At 33.5% G+C, this 21,231-nt stretch overlaps 1 pseudogene; it reads right to left on the bottom strand.

Annotated features, from left to right (window-relative positions):
- Positions 1-997: 997 nt before the first annotated feature.
- On the bottom strand, positions 998-20,603 carry LOC108451002 (pectinesterase PPME1-like; annotated as a pseudogene).
- Positions 20,604-21,231: the final 628 nt, after the last annotated feature.

The following is a 21,231-nucleotide window of genomic DNA, read 5'->3' as shown; positions in this document are numbered from 1 at the left end:
TCCTAAATTTTATATAATGTACAAATCGAGCCTATTATTGACCTTAGTGGCCAAATAAGGCCAAAGGGGAAGCTAATGAACTGTGTAAGGGTGCATGAGACTATTAGAAGTCGTAATAAATAGATGCTGGTCACTATGTCACAACACGGAATGATCAGTACCGTAACTTAGGGAGTAGAATAAAGAAATCACGAAATTACCTTCGTTGTTGCGACACAACATAAGGGTGTCACGACATACCCCTAAAGATATCCTAAGAGGAGTGAATTGAATGCTTCATCGCGACACAGGTCTTGATGTGTCACAACATCGCCTCTGGACGTAAAGTAACACGATCAAGAGGGCATTTTGGTCTACATAATCAAACTTAAAGAATAGGAACGCCAATTAACCTAGGGTTAAGGTCGACAGCCACCTGAAATCTATAAATAGGATCATTTTTCAAATGTTATGGACATCAGTTCCTTTGTATAGTTTGATGCTTTTAATTCCAGTTAAGATATTCTTTCTTTTAGGCTTTTAGATTTATTTTTAAGTTGTTATTGCTTTATCTCGATAGATCTGATTTGTAAAGACAATCAAACTTTGTGGATTCATATTAATCATTAATACCAAATCAGGTATTTTCTTAAACTCTACACCTCAATTCATTTATCATTTTCTATCTTTACATCAATTCCATACTGTTTATGAAAACCATGAGGAACTAATTCCTTTATGAGGGATTAGCGAGTGGAGGTATGATTTTTTAGCTACTTTATAGGGTTACTCAATAGATCAACTCTTCGGGAAAGGAAGAACCTAAACCCAAGGAAGTCATTAAGGCGGGAATGAACCTTGTAAATACTAAATAAATAATTAAAATACTGACTGCCTGGTCAGAATCGTGGACCCAAATCTACTACTTCTAACACTATTGAAAACGGGCTATTACACAAATATACACTAATTATCCATTTATTTTCTAAAATACAAAAGTTTGTGAAATCATCTTGACTTATTGAATCAGTGAACTTGGATATATGATGGATATTATTACATAATTTTAACTTGATATGATGGAACTTTTTACAAAATGGAAAATATCAATATCATTACTATTAACAAAAATAATACTAAATTCTACTTCTTATTGACATTTGGCTATTTGTTTAAATACAAGCCATAGCAAGGGAAAATAAAATAAAATAAAATTGAAAGCTAGTTATTTCCACCCAGCAACGAGGTAGACGAGAGACTACTTCTAGCAGTACCCTGAGGATATGTTGCCCGCATGAATAAGTTGGGATAGAATGAATTAATTAGGTACTGTTGGAGGAGGAAGCAACCATTTGGAACCTTCAACATAGTCAAGAACCAAGAATGGTTGAGCTTCTGCATCGAATAGTTGTTTGACGAATTTCTCTCGTGTAGCGGGAGTCGCACCTTTCCCCGTGCATTTGTATTCTCCGTAGTACACAGTGCTGCATGTCAAACCATTCTCACATTATATATCTTAATAAATTTATCAATATATTGGGAAAGTTAGTTTATTTGTAGGCATGTAATGTTGTAAGGTTGAGTATTATCTTACTCGGCTCGTTCAGGTTGGCGATTACTAGACCATCCACCAGGATGGATGATTTCATCCATTTTAGTATAAGAATAAACAACTCTCGGACTGCTCTTCCAAGCCCTTCCCAAAAATACGTCCTTCGCTGTTCCAGTAATCCTCCCATGCACGAATGAATAACCCGTATCCTCCGATGAACTTTCTCTCGCTTATGCTATAATTACTGCCATCTCCGGATCTCCTCCTGGATCTCCTTCCACAAATATTTCTGAGTTCTGCATCCCAATTTTCTTGTCAAATATATATATGGGGGTATAATACATCATATCTCACGCGTTGATAAAATTAATACCAGATATAAAGATGTCTCGCTTAGAAAATGAAATCAACGATTACCACGAATATAGCAATCCTTAAAGAAATGGTTGCCCTGTCATCACACAAAGTGTCCTGGAAGCCGATGATCTTGCAGTTATAAAAAGCCGATCTGTCGCCGGAGACTCTCAAAGCAACCGTTTGTGCTCCTACCATTTTCCCATCTGGCCTAGGAGCAGTGTTCTGTACGAATAACATGCCACCATGAAAAACAAACACTTTTATATTTAATTCAATAAAGGACGGATCATGGATGTCTGAACTCTACATTAACTTACCACTATATTGAGATTAGCACCCACAAAGTAACTACTCTCAGTAATAAGAGTGGCACTATCTACGGTTCCATATTACTTGGCGGTGCCGTCAAATGTCAAATTTGGCATGTTTTTAGGATCTCCAACCAATGTAATGAAAGGCTTATTTCTTTCAATTCTGATTTTCTCTTTGTAAGATCCAGGCCCAATGGATATAATCACACGTTTGGCGTTTCCTGATGGAACGCTCTCGATGGCTTTGGTTATGGTATGGAATTCTCCACCCCCACCTTGCATCACCTTTATGATTCTAGGTTCTGTCTCCGCCTGAACCAATTCAGGGTCTAAGGTTTTGCCCTTTTCCTTCACTGGCTTGATAATGCCGTTAAACCATGCTTCTACTTGGGATTTATCTGTGGGTATTGGTTGAGACACAACAATCGGAGCAAAGAGGAGAATGCTTACACAAATTACTAAAGCATAAACTTCATTGCCCTCGATTCTTTTTCCATCTATTTCCTTCTTCTTTTTTCCTATTAATAGAAAGAGTAATAAGTTTATTTTCTTCGTTTATTGATTATTGAGCTTGTCATTTGTAATAGCCCATTTTTGCCCGGCCCATTCCAGTATTTAAAATAATAAACCCCCAAAAAATAAAAATAAAGTCCAAGTCCAGTACAAAATTACAAACATATAATTTGGCCTAATCAAAATGGCCCATTACTTTAAAATATTTAAGGTCCATCTATAAGCTTGACTCATATGGAAATATAATCTTTAAGGATATGCAATCTTAGATATGATATGCAATCTTAGATATGATATGCAATCGTAGATATGATATGCAATCTTGAAGATATGATCTTGTAATCTTGGAGATTTAATTTGTAGATATCCTTTAATCTTAACCGTTGATGTAATTGATCTGTACCGTTGGATTTGGAGAGGCTCAACTATAAATAGAGGCCTCTCCCTTCATTTTAAATGACTTGAGTTTTGGGGAAGCAATAAGAATTCTTGAGAGCATTCACTCAAATTTCTCTCCCTCTTGCGTTCTTACTCTCTGTGGTTTGTTCTTATTTTATTCTTCGTCTATCTTAGTTTTTCAACCTTTTTTTTTTAATTTATTCATTTTTCAAATATGTATATTTATTCCTATCTTTTATACATTTGATTATGTATTTTATATATTATAATAATTAACCTTTTATATAGTTTATTTTCAAATATATATTTTCTATGCATGTATATATTATATTATCATTTCATGTATTTTGAACTATTGCATTATATTTTTATAATTTGTAAATGTTCTATTTATTCATTTTTTAGTGTATGTCATTTATCTTATTTGTGCATAGTTTCATTTTTTTTATATTACGTGTTTAATTATTTCTTTTATGTGCTATTTTATGATATATATTGTTGTATAATTTTTGCATGTATTATGTTTTTCTTTTAGTTTACTCATGTTTTTATTTGTTTATTATCTTATATTTACCCTAGTATGATTTTTTTCATTAAACGTATGTTCATGTTATTTAGTTTTGTCTTAATGATATTATTTATGTCTGTATGGAAATGTTAGAATATTTTGTACATCTATGCTTCATGATGCATTAATATGTCATCCTAAAACGTCATTTAAAATAATATTCCAAGGTTTTTTTAAAAAAAATAAAAGGCAACGCTTGATGTTTGGAAACTTCGAGAAAGGTAGTGCCCTAATTTACTGGGTTACGACTTTTCTCGTTGAATTCGAATAGTCAAGCACCCTTCTAAGTGATTTTGAGTTTTCAAAATTTAAACAATTATTTCGAGATTTCAAAACATAGTGTCCTAACTTACTGGATATGGCGTTTTGTTGTTTCGAGATAAAAATTTTCGAAAGACGAGCTTAGTTTCGAAGGTTTTAAAATGTTGCGTCCTAACTTACTGGATGTGATGTTTTGACTCATTTGAAATAAGTGAGCCTTAATTTTCAAAATTAAGACATTCTAATTAAAAGAGGTTTGCATCTTAAAACTTTCAAATTTCCGACATTAAAGACACTTGATAATCAATTAGATACCAATTTTTGGGCGTTACGAGGGTGCTAACCCTTCCTCGTACGTAACCAACTCCCGAATCCATTTTTTCAACTTTCGTAGACCAAAATTAATGTTTTAAAACAAAACATTTTATAAGGTGATCCAATCACACCTAAAAAGATTGGTGGCGACTCCCATTTTTGTTTTTCTTAAAGTCGATTCCCATTTTCCAAAACTTGATTTAAAAATGGTTTCGACAGCTTGGCGACTCCACTGGGGACTAATAAGAGAGTCCAGCTGTGTAAATGATTATCTCTTGTCTTAATGTCGGAAATTAAAAATTTTAAAATTTAATCCTCTTTGCATTACAAGTGTTTGTATTATTTCATGTGTTGCTATATTCTGATACGCATGGCATTTGCATGACCGTTGTGGTCACACCCTTAAGTGGGAGTGAGTAGCTACGCCTTCGTGAGGTTTTCGGCTCCGTGCCGGATAGTGGATCACTTTCGGGATACATCCGTACCTATGGTTTCGTGAGATTTTCATCTCTGTGTAGCCATAGGGAAATGTATTCCCCTGAACTGAACTCGATTCAAATGAACCTATAATGAGTGAGGATCGAGGAATCTGCTGTTTCGGGTACCTCAAACTTTAGAAACAAACAACATATAGAAAAATAGTAAGAGCTTAATATAGATAGAATTATACTTAGGTTATCTTTGTGTTTATTAATATCATATGATACTGACTGTTTTCTTTCTTTTGTGCATGTCATTTTGCATTTAAAAGGTATCGACTCACGGTCAGTTTCTAAGTTAGAAATTTTTATTATGGAGAACAGACTTCTTGATAGAATGGAGGGCAACGTTAACGTCCATAAATGGTCAAAGGAGGCGCTGAAGGATACACATCAGAATTATGGGGTTACACTCGCATCAGCGTGGCACAAAATAATCTCCAGGAGTTAAAGGAAATATGGGATCAATGGAGTAATGAAGCCAAGCGGTTGTTCTACAATAACTAGGGGGACTTGCAGTATTTAATTGACAGGAGGATAGATGAGCAATTCAAAGTGAGTGTGGGAGTATTGATGGACACTTCTACCATTATAGCATTTCTCTTTCATATGAAGACGGTTGCCATGTAGATGGTAAGGGTATTGGAAGGAAAGTGATTGATAGAGTGCATGAGACCTACAAAAATGAGTTGGATGGAAAGAATTTTGCCTATGATGGTAAAAAACTCGTTTACTATAGGACCGCTACCAAACAACAAGCTTGAGTTTACTGTTGTACTTATCAGAAATAATGGAAATGCAAGCCCCGATGGCCTAGATAGCTCAAGTAAGCGTGAAAGAAAGAGATTAAAGAAGACCGTATCATACAAAGACATTTAGAGATTAGCTATGGTGCGAAGGTACCGAGGCAAGATGCTCTGCGTGGGTAGAAATCTGAAAGCTCTCAAGAAACATTGAGGATATAGGATATTATTTTAAGGTAGCACACTGTAGAACGGGATACCTACCTATTCGCTAATCTATCTCAAAATAATCAGAACAACTTCACAGGTATTGGAGGAGTTGCCCTTAGCTGCACGGATTACCCCACAGGTGAGGTCGTAGCTCAAACTCAAGAGGCAGCTGATTATTTACAGACATTGGCTGCACAGGCTGACATATTGAGCACCAATATGAGCTACAATCTCATCGTGGCCAAGAGTTTGTTTTGTTAAAACTTTAGGTGTAGTAGCCCAAATTTGACTGGGCTGTAAACCAAATAAATAAATAATTATTTTTTAAAACAATCCAAGTAACAGTCCATTTATATTGGCCCACCAACCAATAGACCCAAAACCAATTGGCCTAAACCTTATGCCCGGTTACAACTTAGCAGACCCAAACCCGTTACATTACTGGCCCATTTCTAAAATCTTACTCCTAAGATCCATTACAACAGACCCAAATGGACCCAAGACTAAAGTGGCCCAACTGGCCCAAATCGTTACACCGAGGCATGAAACCCTAGGGTATCTGCCTGTCTTTCTCCTCGCTCCGTAAGCAGAAGATTCTAGAAGCCATCCCAACAGACGCGTCGTTCCAGCTACTCTACAGCAAGGCCACGATCCTAAGGCTCCGAGTCACGCCGAGATCAACGCCACCAGTGGACCATCGTCAAGCCTTTGCCACCGCCGGATTTCTTGAAAATACCTACAAGACAAGACAAAGGAGACGAAGCAGAAAAAGAAACACAGCAGATAAATAGAGCAAGAAAAAGGAAACTAAAAAGAATCTCAGCAGATCACGGTCAAAGATACAGTGGACAAAAAATAGAAAGAAATCTCTGATTTCTTTCCCAGAATATGTAAAGGATTAAGGCTATAAAGCCTTCCCTTTCATTTGTAAACCGGGGGGCGGGCGAATACAAATAGATATGCAGAGAAAAAGACAGGGAGACAGAGGGCAAATACACATAGATAGAAACAGAGAGAATACACAAAAGAGATAGAGAAACACATCACAAAATAATTGTACACCAATGTAATAGCCTAAAATTAGGTCTAGTTGGAACAGAGGTTTCAGGACCACAAAATCTAAGATATAAATAATTATTTTATGATTATTTTGAGGTCTATGATATGATTTCATGATTGTGTGAAAATTTCGTGAAGAAATTCTATTCATAAAGTGCTCAATTTGAAGTCAGGGACTAAATTGAATAAGTTGCAAAACTTGTATTCTAGAAGTTTCTAGTATGAAATTGCTTTGAAATATTAATTAGGAGGTCTTAAATATAAATTTGACCAATTTCTAAGTGATGGACAAAAATTGGACATGGATGGAATTTTTGAAAGTTTAGTAAGGAAGGGCATTTTGGTCATTTGGTAATTAAAAGAAATAAAAAGGGAAAATAAAGCCAAAATTGACTCATCTTTTTCATGGAGGCCGAAATTAGCATGGGGAAAGCCATGGATAGGGTTTTCAAGCTTTCCAAGCTCAATAGTAAGTCCGTTCTAACCCTGTTTTTCAAGTTCTTTACGTTTTTGGAATCCCGGTAATTTGTTTAAGCTTATTCTAGCAATAATTTAAGCTAGGTTCATATTTGGAAAAATACCCATAGGTGAAATGTGTTTATTTTGCTGTTTTATGATAGAATATGAGGTTTTAAATTATGTTAGACAACTTGTGCTACTCGGTTTTGAGTGAAAACGAGTAAAAGAGCTTAATCGGTAAAAATACCTAATAGTCATAAGTATATGCTAGAGTGAGAATATGATGTTTCCATAGAAGGGAAAAGTGATCAGCACGTCATAAAACATAAGAATAATGGATGAAGTTTAATTCCCGAGCCTAGGGGCAAAAGCGTAAATATGCAAAAGTTTAGGGGCAAAATTGTAATTTTTCCAAAGTTTGAGTTAAGGACTGTTTTGAATAGTACATTAATTAAATAAGTAAAATATGATGTTTTAGATCCTGAAAAATGAGATTTGAACCTAGAATGAGAGAAAAATCGAAAGTTGGGAAAGTTGGTAAAATGGCCGTTTTAGTATCGAGGTAAGTTCATATGTTTAATAAGCATTAATTTATGCATGTTTCAATTTAAAATTGATATATTTATTATAATTTTAACATCCTGATTTTCGAATTTATTTGTGGTTTTCAATATTTTGTAAAGATTTTAAAATTTTGTATTTGGATGTGAAATTAATATTTTGAGTAGGTAAATGGGCTTATAGAAGGCCCATGTGTTGGCCAAAACCCGGTTGAATTTTTGAAATTTTTGGACTTAGGAGTTAGGGGTTCTGGCTAGGTGGCCTTGTATAGAGATATGGGCAAATTGCATCACAAAAAGAGCCTTAGTAAAGTGGCAAGGGTGACGCCACTAGGCTCCTAAAAAGATGGCGTGTGGAGCATTGGGGAAAGCATGGGATTGATTCCCTATGTTGACAAATAGATGCATTTATTTTTAAGTACTGGAGGGGTAAGTGTTGGAGTCTAGGTGGATTCTGCTAGAGGAGAGTTTGAATCAGTCTAAACGCTTGGATTAAAGAGTGATAACGGGAGAGATTTAAGGGATTGGGAGGGAGGCTAGGAGTTGGCCGAATTTTGGGAATTGAAGAGGGAAAATCGGCAGAAGGTTAGGAGGTTAGTATTTCGGCACCTAGGGTATTGAGTGTGTCGTTCTTTTCTGCTCAGACATCACAAGGTTTTTCTTTTCTCTCTTCTTCCTCTCTAGCCGAAACTACCACTTCCCCTATTCTTCTTTTTTCTTTTTCTTCTTCAAAACCATTCATCAATTCTCTGTTCATCGATACTTTTGCCGAATCCATAAAAGCGAAATCTTGAACACACATTACTGGTACCGAATTCTTCAAAGCCAAACCCTTTAACATTGTGTTTCCATTAATCAACGATTATTCTTTCTAAACTCTAGAGACCTGTCGGCAATTCTACATCCAGTTATAGTTTCATATTGTCATCTCCTTCGCACCAAAAGTCGAAATACCATAGCTTTGGGGCTATAGCGAAATTTCTTCAACTCGGATTCGGGTTTTACCGTTGTTTTAAGGATAAATCTGTACTGGATTGAGTGGAAATCGAGAAAGAACAAGGGGTAAGTGCTTATTATCTCAGATCTGGTCCTATTTTTACAAGTTAGGAAAAGCCGAAGTCCCTAAACTATAGGGAGGCTGTCGATTTGGGCCATTGGCTCTCTAAGGTCTTTAACCAATGTTTTCTGTCAATGATTAGTGATTACTTAAGCGTTGGAGAAGGCGTGGTTCCTTGGGGCAATCAGATTCGGAGCTAGCTATCGGTTTTTGCAGAAAGGTAAGGTTTTAATGGTTTTTAGGGACATGGCTCGGTCTTGGATGAGTAAGTTTTGGGGTTTAGTGTTATGGTTTGTAAATAAGAACTATGCTAATCAATTGTAGGACATCGGAAGAGATCTCAGTAGCAGTCATCGCGAATCAGGTGTGTACCGAACACCCTTTCTTAGTTCAATTCGGCAAAAGCCGAAATGCCGAAATTCCGGCATTTCATGGGCTTGTGAGTATGCGAATGCTCTCAAGACGTATATTAATTGTTAGATCTAGTAAGTAAGTTTGTGTGACGTCTTAACGTACTTCGAAAAAAGAGGGCCTCGATGGGCCAAAACTGGGCCCAATGGGCTTACGGACCAATATGGGTAAGAGATGGGAAAATTAGCTCATTAGTTAGATGGTGGAACCAAAGCGCATAAAGCTGTTGAAAATTATCAAGTAGCTTGTGTAGTTGCTAAGTTACGAAAATTACCCTAAAGAGCAAAATTACCGATATACCCCTAGGGTTTAAATTGGCTAAACGCATGATTGATTAATCTTGTATTTTACATGATATGCTTTTATTAATATCATTGCATGGGATTGGGGTATTGATGGAGGAAGTATTGAAAGTGGTTCATCCACGTCTTGGAGGCTTTGCCTCAACTTACTAATATTTGAGCGTTCTTTGCAAGCTGTGGAGTGTAGAAATTTGGGTGGGTTGAGATATTCCCACATGGAGTGTAGAAATGGTACTGGCATGATGTAGCGGTTGGTGGGTTGAGTAGTCTCCCAGATGGGTTTGCATGCATTACTACTATTGTTACCTATGTTATTGAGCGGGCCTATGGGCCACACTGTTATGTAAAAAGGGCTAAGGCCTTGCTCTTGATTACGAAAGGGCCTCGGTCCTTTGTGTATTGTTATCTGAATAGGGCTTAGGCCCAATGGGCTCAGTGATTTGGGCTTTGGATGGGTTTCAGATGCACTGAGTTTCAAACTCACCCTTCCTCTTCCATCCTTGCGGTGAGCCCTAGTTGGTGGACTTGGAGTGGGTGGGATTGAGTGGCCATGAAGATTGATTGCGAATTTAATAAGTTTAGCATTTAATTTGGATTATTTTATTATACTTAAAGTTGTAATAAGGCCGCTCTTTTTAATTAATTTTATTTTGGGGATTATTAAACTGGTTAGCACTAGGGTTCGTTTTATAAAAACTACTTGTTTTTAAAAGATCACGATGACGCGCAAAGTTTCCATAAAGTAAATGTTTTTCCAAGAAAATAAATATTTTAAGAGACTTAAACTTGTTTTAATGTTCAGTGACACGTAACTCGCTTAAAGTGTGGCAATGGATGTGTGCATGTCTAGGATTGGATCCGGAAGAGCTTGGTACTTAAGCGGTCCTATAAGACTCACCTCCTCTTTTACGGCTTCCTACCGGTGCATGACTTCCATTCACTTTAACTTAAAACAAGAACAGATTTTTGCTAAACTCTAAACAAAGAATTTAGATAAACACATGTTTTTTGAAACATCTCCATGTGACATACTAAATTCGGCCGTAACGTCTAGGCCGGGTTTGGGGTGTTACAATAATTTCCGAGGTGTTGAAAGTATGTAAGTTGGTATGATAATAATACAACAATAATGCTGTAATTTATATTTGAAAGTTAAATTTAGTGAATTAATTGAATTATGTTAAATTAAACGATTATGGTGCCAAGTTTATGAATTGATTTAAAAATATGTCTATGGTACATGAAGTGCATTGAATTATCATACATAAATGTGATTTCTCTGATTATGGATATTATGGTAAATTGTAAGTTCATATGATTTTTATTAAGGCAATGTGTAATTTAATGTTATTGCCTTGATATTAAATGAGATGTAAGTTTATATGTAAGTAATACATCAATATTACTTGTATTATGATATTTTATAATAATATTGGAAATATGTTTGTGGATAATTACTTGATTGGTGAAATTGTTGGAAAAAAGAGAGAGAAATCCCGGTTGAACCTTCGGAAAGATTGGATGATACAGATAGTATGTAGCTAGGTCACATGTATGGTGCTAGTGCACATCATGTGTACAAGAGAGCTACAAGACATTATGATGTAGCTAGGTCGCATGGATGATTCTATGTGTACACCATGTAGACAAGAGAGCTACGGGATATATGTAGCTAGGTCGCATGCGTGGTTCCAGGTGAAGGACACCATGTAGACAAGAGAGCTACGAGATAAATTGGGTAGGTCACATGGGTGGTACTGAGTGTTCACCATGTGTACAAGAGAGCCGAACTATATGATGGGTGGAGCTATATGTTGAAACCACCAAGTATCGAGGATTGATCCGAAGTGTTCAACAGGAGACTCTCTATGTATTGCTTTGTGAGTTTTGTGATGAATAAGTGGAGGAACTTGGTTATGTGAATGATGTGTTCATTAAGTGACCAGGATGTGGTAAGGTTATAAACAAGTAAGTTATATATGAGGATGATTTTATGGTGACCTTGTGATCATGGGCCTATACTTGTGATGTATGAAATGTGGTGAAAATGATTTATGATATGTATGTTAAAATGAGGTTAATACAAAGAAAGTGTGAAAGAGTGAATTAGCAATAAAACTGTTTTGGACAGTAGCAGTGACATGACTTTGAAAAATCACCAAAAATAGTAGAAATTGAATCAGAGACTGAATGGGATATCAAATTAAATATTAATGTGTCTATTTTCATATAAAAGAAACATAGCAAGAAAAGGAGTTCTATATTTTGAGATATTTATGTTTTTGTGAGACTGGTTCAGAATGATTACGTGATCCCCTATTCTGACTTTGGAAAATCACAAAAATTTGGATAAAAATAATTAGAGGCTTAAACTTACATTTTTAAAATCCCTAATGAGTATATTTTCAAGATAAATCAACAAGAACATTATCTGAGTTCTGTACTGTGAGATAATTAATTTTTAGTGAAGAGAGGTCAGAACTGTCAGAATGTGAAACAGGGGAAAGTTTAATGAATAAACTGTACTAATTAGCTAAACAAAAAATTATGAAAATTTTATGGTGGAAAGATATGTGAGTCTAGTTTCAGGAGAAATTTATGGATCTTAATTTGGAGCTCTTTAGCTCGAATTATAAATAAGTAAGTGACTATGACTCGTGTGGGCAGTTTGATGTGAGCATTTATTAGTAAATTGTGAAATCGTACTTACAAGAATGCTATATACATTAAGGATGTGGAATGGAGAGGAGGAGGAGGAAAATAAATATATGTGGAATACATGGAAACTATGGTATATGAAATATTGATATAATGAAATAAATGATATGTGTTTATAAGAAAGCAGAAGAGAATGATATGTATCATGACATGTATATATATATATGACTAGTCTCAATGTAATGCTTGTTGGGTATGGAGTTGAATTGAAATGTTTCAGGCAAACATGTTATTTTATGATCTGAATTATGGTATTTTATAAAGATATGATCTAGTTTTAAATATGAATGCTTGATGATTAAGTGAAGATATTTGGTAAGATGATAATCTTGGTATAAATGTATAAGTGGTACTATAATAAACAAGGTAAAATGAGTATGAGATACACATGTATTATGACATACAAATGCTATGTTTGTGGTTTAATTGAGAATATTTAATCATTAAATGAATACCATGTTATATGCTTTTGATTTTGTATAAGTGTGTAAGAGATTAAGGTTGACCAAAGCTTGGAAAATAGCCTAGGTATATTCCACAGTGCAGAGACACGACCATGTGTCTCGGTAGTGTATGGAACATTCTGACTTTGGGACAGGCGTGTGGAGCCTTAAAGCATGAAATTTCCAAGATTTTTGTAAGTTCTCGGTTTAGTCCCGAACCCTTTCTAAGTATGTTTTGGGCTTCGTAGACTCAAATAAGGGACTATGTGTAAGTGAATGAACGTTTTGAAAAATATAATGAAATTTTATGGCCCGTATTTTAGTTTAATGTTTGTATGTTTGTTCGGTAACGCCTCGTACCTTATCCCGGCCTCAAGTACGGGTAAGGGATGTTACAACCAAACCTTTGCAATAATATATCAGAAATATTTCGCGAGAAACGAAGGTGATCGATTGTTCTTACTCTACTTTTTATTCTCTTTTACTTTATTGTAAATAACCTGCATATAATACATCAAAATAGAGGAAAGAAATATACCTTCTAGATTGTCTGAGAAAAACAAAGTGTTTCAAATCCCGACCGCCGTGTATGATGAGTCGGACGGACGGCGCGTGGATGGGCACAGAGGGATGATGAACGGAGGCACCGACCTAGGGTAAAGCTCGGAGGGTGGGGATTTTCAGAGGGTTTCTTTTAGTTTTTTTTTCTAAATCAGGTTTCTAAATGATTTTTTGGTTAGATTTTGACTTATATAGCCTATGAGGAACGGCGCCGTTTAGGCTTAAGTCAATAAGCCTAAAAGCGGTGTCATTTTAAAACATAGGATCCAGCGTTGACCGTGACCGGGAGGATCCGCGTGTTTTTTGGAAAATGGGCAAATTTTCCAATTGATCCTCTGTGTTTCTGAATTTTCAATTTGGTTCTATTTTATTATTTAATTTGACCCTAATATTTTATAATTGTTGCAATTTAGTCCCAACAGTTCTTAGATTACATTATGGGAAACGGCGTCGTTTAGGATTAGGGCAATTTGCCCAATGAGTCCTTTGTCATTTTTTTTACTTTTGCAAAATAGGCCCAGAATTTATATTATTTGGCTACTTAGCCTTATAATTTTATTTAAATTCAATTTTAACCCTTTCTTTATTATTTTTAAACTTTATCATTTTATTTTTATAATTTATTTATTATTATTAAGAATACCATTTATACATTTAAAATCTTTTATCATATATTATTTTCCTACATATATTATATTTTATTATATAACATTTATTATATATTTTTTTATATATTATCTATCATATTATATATATGTTTTATATTACTCATTATATTATTTATAATTTTAAATTTTGTAAGTTATCATTATTAAATTATATTTTAACTCATATTACATATATACTTCATTATTAATTATTTTTATGTGATATTTTTATTTATTATGTAATTATTTTGTAAATTATTTTATATGCTTTCTATTTTATATATTATTTTTCTTAAAACACAAATATATTTTATTTTATAATAATTATTCTTTTGTAAATTTTTTTATTATATATTATATATTGTATATAAGATGCTATTTTAAATTATTAAATACCATATTTTTATTTGTATTATAAGTATATTTCATTAACAATTACTCATTTTATTTTATATTTTCTATATATACTAATTCTTTTATATATTTTATATATATTTTATGCATTAAATGTTATCTTATAATTATTATTTAATGTTATATTTTATGAATATGTACATTGATAGTATATTTCTTTTAATTGTGTAAATGCATCATTTCTTAATTATTACTATGTATGTTTGTATGTTTGGCTTATCCATCTTCAATATAAGCTATGTGTATCTTTGTATATATGATGTAGTTTTAAACATGTATGTATCTAGTATATGATATTTGTATTATTGCTATTATATCGTTTAAATGTATGTTTTATTCACTTATTATTCAATATTATATTCCATAATGATAATGTGATTTCTCATGCATTAATTAAAAACAAAATTCCAAAGTTTTCTAAAAAGTATAAAGGCAATGCTTGGTGTTTGGGAATTTCGAGAAAAGTAGTGCCCTAACTTATTGGGTTGCGACTTTTCTCGTTAAGTTCGAATAATCAAGTACCCTTCTAAGTTTTTAAAGGTTTTCTAAATGCAAGCAACTGTCTTGGAATTTCAAAGCACTATGTCCTAACTTATTGGATATGGCGTTTTGATGTTTCGAGATAGGTATTTCAAAAAAAAGCTAACTTAGTGTCAATACTTTGATACGAGTAATCCCTAATTTTCAAAACCAAAATATTTTAAAGAGGACTACATCTTAAAATTTTTTAGTTTCCGACATTAAAGATGCTTGATAATCAATTAGGTACCAATTTTTGGGCGTTACGAGGGTGCTAACCCTTCCTCGTACGTAACCGGATCCCGAACCCGTTTTCTGATTTCGTAGACCAAAACTGATGATTTTAAAGCAAAATGTTTTAAAGGTGATCCAATCACACCTAAAAATATTGGAGGCGACTCTTGTTTTCATTTTAAAGTCGATTCCTATTTTCCTAAAACCCGATTTAAAAGTGGTCTCGACATTAGGCATTAGGGCGAAAGCGTATTTGTAATCCATTTATACGTAAAGATATTCTTTTTCTAAATAAAGTTTTCTAAATGAGATTGAATCCAGATCGATACCTTTTGCATTCATTTAGCATTTCATTGCATCATTTTCATTCAAAATTATAAAACGAACCTAATTAGTTAAAGTTATTAAAAAGAGAAAGAAAAAGAGAGAGAGAGAGAAGAGGGTCACGGCTGAGTGAAAAAGAAGTTGAATGGGAATTAATGACATTCCCTTACATATCCCCGACTTTTGTGTCAAGAGGGATAGCTTACCCGGAGAAGGGGGTTTGGAAATGAAAATCATCCCATCAATGTTATACATGAGGAAGGGACTGAACAAAGAAACCTTGAGGGCATTCGCCCTACGAACCGGAAGTTCTTTAAACAATTGAATTTGCAGAAGAACTTCCTGTAATCTTTAGGAATTTTATGGAGTAATATTTAGAACACTCTTGTTGCTCTAAAGCCTAGGAGTAATGAGATTTCTTTTGAGAAGTGGGCTTATGTTCAGACATTTTTATTTTCAATAAAACATACTTTTATTATTTATTCGAGTAAATATTCTTTCGTTCTGATTCTTTTGACCTTTAACATTCTTTATAAATTTTCATTTCATGTAAATAGTCATTCTTGAATTCATTTAGTCCTTGTATATTCTTTTGTGTGCCTATCATAGATCCCTAGATATCAATGGCACGGGCAACGATACTACAAATTCAGAGTTCCTTTTGAGTGCGATATGTGTTTAGAGGAATCTCAGTACTTTGAAGGTGACAGAAATTGTGACTTGTTTCTGAATTTGTTGAAAATGGTTTTTACCCCATGAAGTGGTGGTAGGAAATATAGCCTTAGAGGAAGGAAATATTGCAAAATTGGAATTAGCTGAGGAGACAAAACAAGACCTTGTTAAGACTATTATGGGAATTCAAAAATGTGGTCCAAAGACGCATGCAGGAGGATTTGCAATTGCTAGGATAAACATGAGGTTTTGGGGCACTGTTGGTCTACCATGGAAAGGGATCGCATCAGTTGTACAATGAATGCCAAATTTAAAGGAGTCAAGACTTATGGGGCATGTATGTTATGGGCCTGAGCTCGTTAAAAGTTTCAAACTGAAAATGACTCATCTTTGTGGACGTCAACTACTCCATTAAGAGGGGGAGATAGCTTCATATACCAATATTACAAAGTCAAAAGTCATCCATTTCAAAAAAAAATAGATTATATATAACTGCACAATGCCAAAAATTTGCAGTCTTTTTAAAGATAATGCACCATACCACAGTACAACAAAGGTTGCCAAAGACGGCGAATCTTGTCTTCCCAAGGTAGCAAGGGAGCAGATTTTAGATAGCAGCCTTATCTCCCTGAAGTAGCAGTGGAGAAGATTAAGGACAGTGATTCTTATCTCCTTGAAGTAGCAGTGGAGAAGACTGAGGACAGTGATTCTTATCTCCTTGAAGTTCCAGTGGAGTAGATTGAAGTTACAAATCTCTTCTCCTTGAAATTATATTGGAGTGGATCGAAGCACCAATTCCTATACCCTTGAAGATGCAGTAGTTTGGGACAAGGTCACTTGATGAAGATGAATACCAAGAAGAGAAGATTTGGCAAGACCGGGCAAAATTGGCCTTTTTAAGGACTTTGCTTCATTCTCATTACACGACAATGAGCAAAGAGGGACAGCTATAGAAAGCCTATTTCGCCCGGGCTCATACAAAAAATAAAACCAAAAAAATAATAAACTAGATTATTTAAAGGTCCAATGTCAATTTACAACAGCATTTCAAAATACCAAATTGGTCCATTCCTTACAAGCCCAATAATAAATTTAACTCAGAAACATACCAGACCCAAATTAAAACCCAAAACCCCATTACACCCAAAACCCTAAATAGACCAAATTATAGCGGCCCAGCTCCGTAACTGGCCCAAATGGCCAAAGCCAATAACCCAAAATTCCAGCAACCTTAAGGGTTTCTGAAAGCAGTTTGCGCCGCAGCTCCCACGCACGGCTTTTTTCGCGCCTCCATTACCTCCATGTTGGTCCTCCAGTTGGACACACCTGCAACAAACTAATAACCACAACAGAAAACAAGCAATGGACATCAAATAAAAGCAAGGAAATTTTTATTTTCTTTTTCTCTTTTATTTTTATTTTCAGCTATAAAGCCGAATGGGAGGAAATGTAGAAGGATCCCCTCTTTTTCTTTGGTTACGAACACACAGACCGAAATCAATACAAAAATATCAGAATCATCAAATTTAAAGGTGATTTTTGCTTTGTATTTCTCCATTTTTTTGTTGTTTTTGAAGTTTTTTACACGAAAATAAAAAAGGAAAGGTCGAGAATGTACCTGTTTTTCAAACGCTGCCATCGGAGGTCCCTTTCCGTCCATAAGCTACCAAACCACAGGGTTTGACAGCTTTCATAAAGGGGGATGCGAGATGGTTAAGATGCAAGGGGCCAGAGTCAAATAGGGTTTGAGAGAGTTAAAAAGAAGGGGTTTTAAGTTTTTTAAGGGATAATCTGCTAAATGAGCATTTTAGGGCAATTTTTTTAATTTATATACAAGGATAAAACGATGCCGTTTAAGGGGTGGAAGAACCAGCGTGTCAACCCGACCCATAATCGAATCCGCGCGTTTTCGTTCCAAATAGGGAATTTATGCGTTCAGTCCTTCCTATTTGCGTCATCATTTGATTAAGCCCTATTTATATTTCTTTGTTTTTTAAATTTTCCCCTAGAATTTGCACGTTTTTCAAATTAGGCTGCGGTTAAACATTTCGTTTTGGTATTTGGTTTATTTGTTTTTTAGTCCTCTTTGATTTGCGTACATTGTGTTTTAGTCCTTGATTTTGTTTCAATGGTTTATTTTATTTATTAATTACCCTTTTAGTTTGCATTTATTCAATTGAGTTTGTTTCTTTTAATTTATTTATTATTTAGTTTTTTATTAAAAGCTGTTTTGGTATTTGATTTTGAATTATATTATTGATTTTACATTTGTCTTAGTATGTTATTTTTATACTTGCATTTGTATATATTTTAATTGTTTTATTATATAGTTCATTTAATTTAAAATTCTCTTTTATATTTCTTTGTTTTAAAGATTCATATGATGTTTATTCTTAAATACCTATTATTTTTATATATATTATTTATATTAGACTACCTATTATTTTATATATATTATTTATATTAGACTATCTTTTTTAATTTATGTATATTATTTACTTATATATACATATGAATAATTTGTTTCAGTATATTTCTTGCTTTAATTCTTTGCTTGCATAATGTTTTTTAAAAATAATCTATATATTATTATGTTACATACGATTTATTGTTGTTCTTATTCTTATGATTTATTTTATGTTAAATATTTTAAACACCTTATTTTAGATTTTATTTATTTATTTTGAAGTGTTTCAATATTATTTTCACACTATATATATATATATATATATATATATATATATTTAAATGTTTTATATATCATTCGTTTTAAATTGTTGTATATTATTGATTCTTAAGACTACTTTTTCACATTGTTTGTTTGAAATTTATTTATTATTACTCTATTTATTTTCTTTTAATTAGCCTTATGTTTATTTTCTATTATTTGGTTATAAACATATTGTTTAATGTCTCTTAAAATTTGTTTGCATGAATGTTAAATTAGTAGGTGATTATTTATGTGTCGCATTTTAAATTCATTGCTTTTATATTACTCATATTCGATTATTCTCATGATTCGTTAATGCTTTAGCAATATGTTTTGACAAGATAACATGTCATTATTCTCATGCATGTTGATTTTTTTTTTACTATGAGTGGCCATTTAAAAGTTTTAGTTCAATCAATTATCTTTTAATCACCAATTCTTTCTATTTTAAAACTACAATGAAAGGAACTTTTAGAGAACAAGGCAATTTGGAAATTTGAGAAATCGTGCCCTAACATGCTGGGTTTCGATTTTCCGTTGGACCAAATGACCAAATATCCTTTTTAAATTCTGTCAGTGTTTTCTTCAACAAAAAAGGCAATATTTGAAAATTCGAGAAATCGTGCCCTAACGTACTGGGTTTCGATTTACTGATTGACTAAATAATTGAATATCCTTTTAAAATTTCAATGCATGAATTTTGAAAATCAAGAATCGATCTTAGTTTCGAGGGTTTAAAAGGTCATGTCCTAACGTACTGGATGTGACATTTTATTCCTTCGGAACAAGAAAATCTTAGCATCCAATTCGAGTTATTCAAATGTTTTAAAAGAAACTGTATTTCAAAATCTTTTCCAATTTCAGACATAAGGACATTATTTAATCAATTAGGTACCAATTTTGGGCGTAACGAGGGTGCTAATCCTTCCTCGTACGTAACCAGCTCCCAAACCCATTTTCTTGAAATTCGTAGGCCAAAATTAATATTTTAATAAAATGTTTCATTAGGTGATCCGATCACACCTAAACAAAAAGGATTGGTGGCGACTCCATATTTCGTTTTAAAGTCGATCCCCATTTTTCAAAATTAAAAAATGGTTTCGACATCCATTATAACACAATCCATAGTTAATAGTTTTCTTTAAGTACCTAAGTACTCTATCCAAAGCTTGCCAATGCAAACTGCTTAGATTACTTGTGTATCTACTTAATTTCCCAACAGCATATGCAATATTTGGTCTTGTACAAGTCATTATGTACATAAGACAACCAATTAGACTTGCATATTTCAATTGATTAATTTTCCTACCAGCATTAGATACTAATTTTATTTGAGGATCCATGGGTGTAGATGTTGGTATACAGTTGAAAAGATCAAACTTTTTAAGCACCTTTTCAATGTAATGTGATTGTGATAAAGCTATAGTGCTTTCATCTCGGGTTATTTTAATCCCAAGAATAACATCTACTACACTCATATCCTTCATAGCAAAGTTGTTTGACAAGAATTTCTTTGTGTTTTCTATTTGTCCCAAATCCGTGCCAAAAATGAGCATGTCATCTACATATAAGCAAATTATGACACCTTTTCCATTTTCAAATTTGCTATATATACACATATCGGATTCATTTATTTGATAGCCATTAGCTAAAATAACATTGTCAAACTTTTGGTGCCATTGTTTTGGTGCTTGTTTAAGTCCATATAAAGATTTAACAAGCTTACAAACCTTATGCTCTTGTCCTGGAACAATAAATCCTTCTGGTTGTTCCATGTACATTTCCTCTTCCAATTCACCATTTAAAAATGCAGTTTTAACATCCATTTGGTGAACAACCAAATTAGAGGTAAGTGATATTAAGAGTTTAATTGTAGCAATTCTTGCTACTAGAGCAAAGGTATTAAAGTAATCAATACCTTGTTTTTATGTAAAACCTTTGGCTATCAACCTTGCTTTAAACTTATCAATGGTTCCATTGACCTTCATTTTCTTTTTGAAGATCCATTTACAACCTATTGGTTTGGAACTCGGTGGAAGATCAACTAAGATCCAAGTTTGATTTCCCATTATTGAATCCATCTTATCATTTATTGCTTCTTTTCAAAAAGCAGAATCTTGAGATTTCATTGCCTCTTCAAATATAATAGGATCAGATTCCGTATTATAACAATAAGGTATCTTATTGCATATACTTTCACATTTTCCTTTTACAAGAAACATAATGAAATCTTGTCCAAAATCTTTGACCTTTTAATCTTCTTACTTCTTCTTAATTATTGACAAGATTCATCATTATTATAATTTGTTCCAATGGAATCTCATTCTCATTTGAAGAATGAATCAATTGTTGTGGCTATAATTGTCTTGATATAGAATTAAATCTATTTTCATCAAAAATAGCATCTCTTGATTCAATAACAATATTAATTGAAATTGAATCATTTGGTTCAAT

Source organism: Gossypium arboreum, chromosome 12, assembly GCF_025698485.1.
Source record: "Gossypium arboreum isolate Shixiya-1 chromosome 12, ASM2569848v2, whole genome shotgun sequence".
NCBI lineage: Eukaryota > Viridiplantae > Streptophyta > Magnoliopsida > Malvales > Malvaceae > Gossypium > Gossypium arboreum.
Note: the sequence above shows the minus strand (reverse complement) of the source record. Positions and strands in the feature narration are given on the sequence as shown.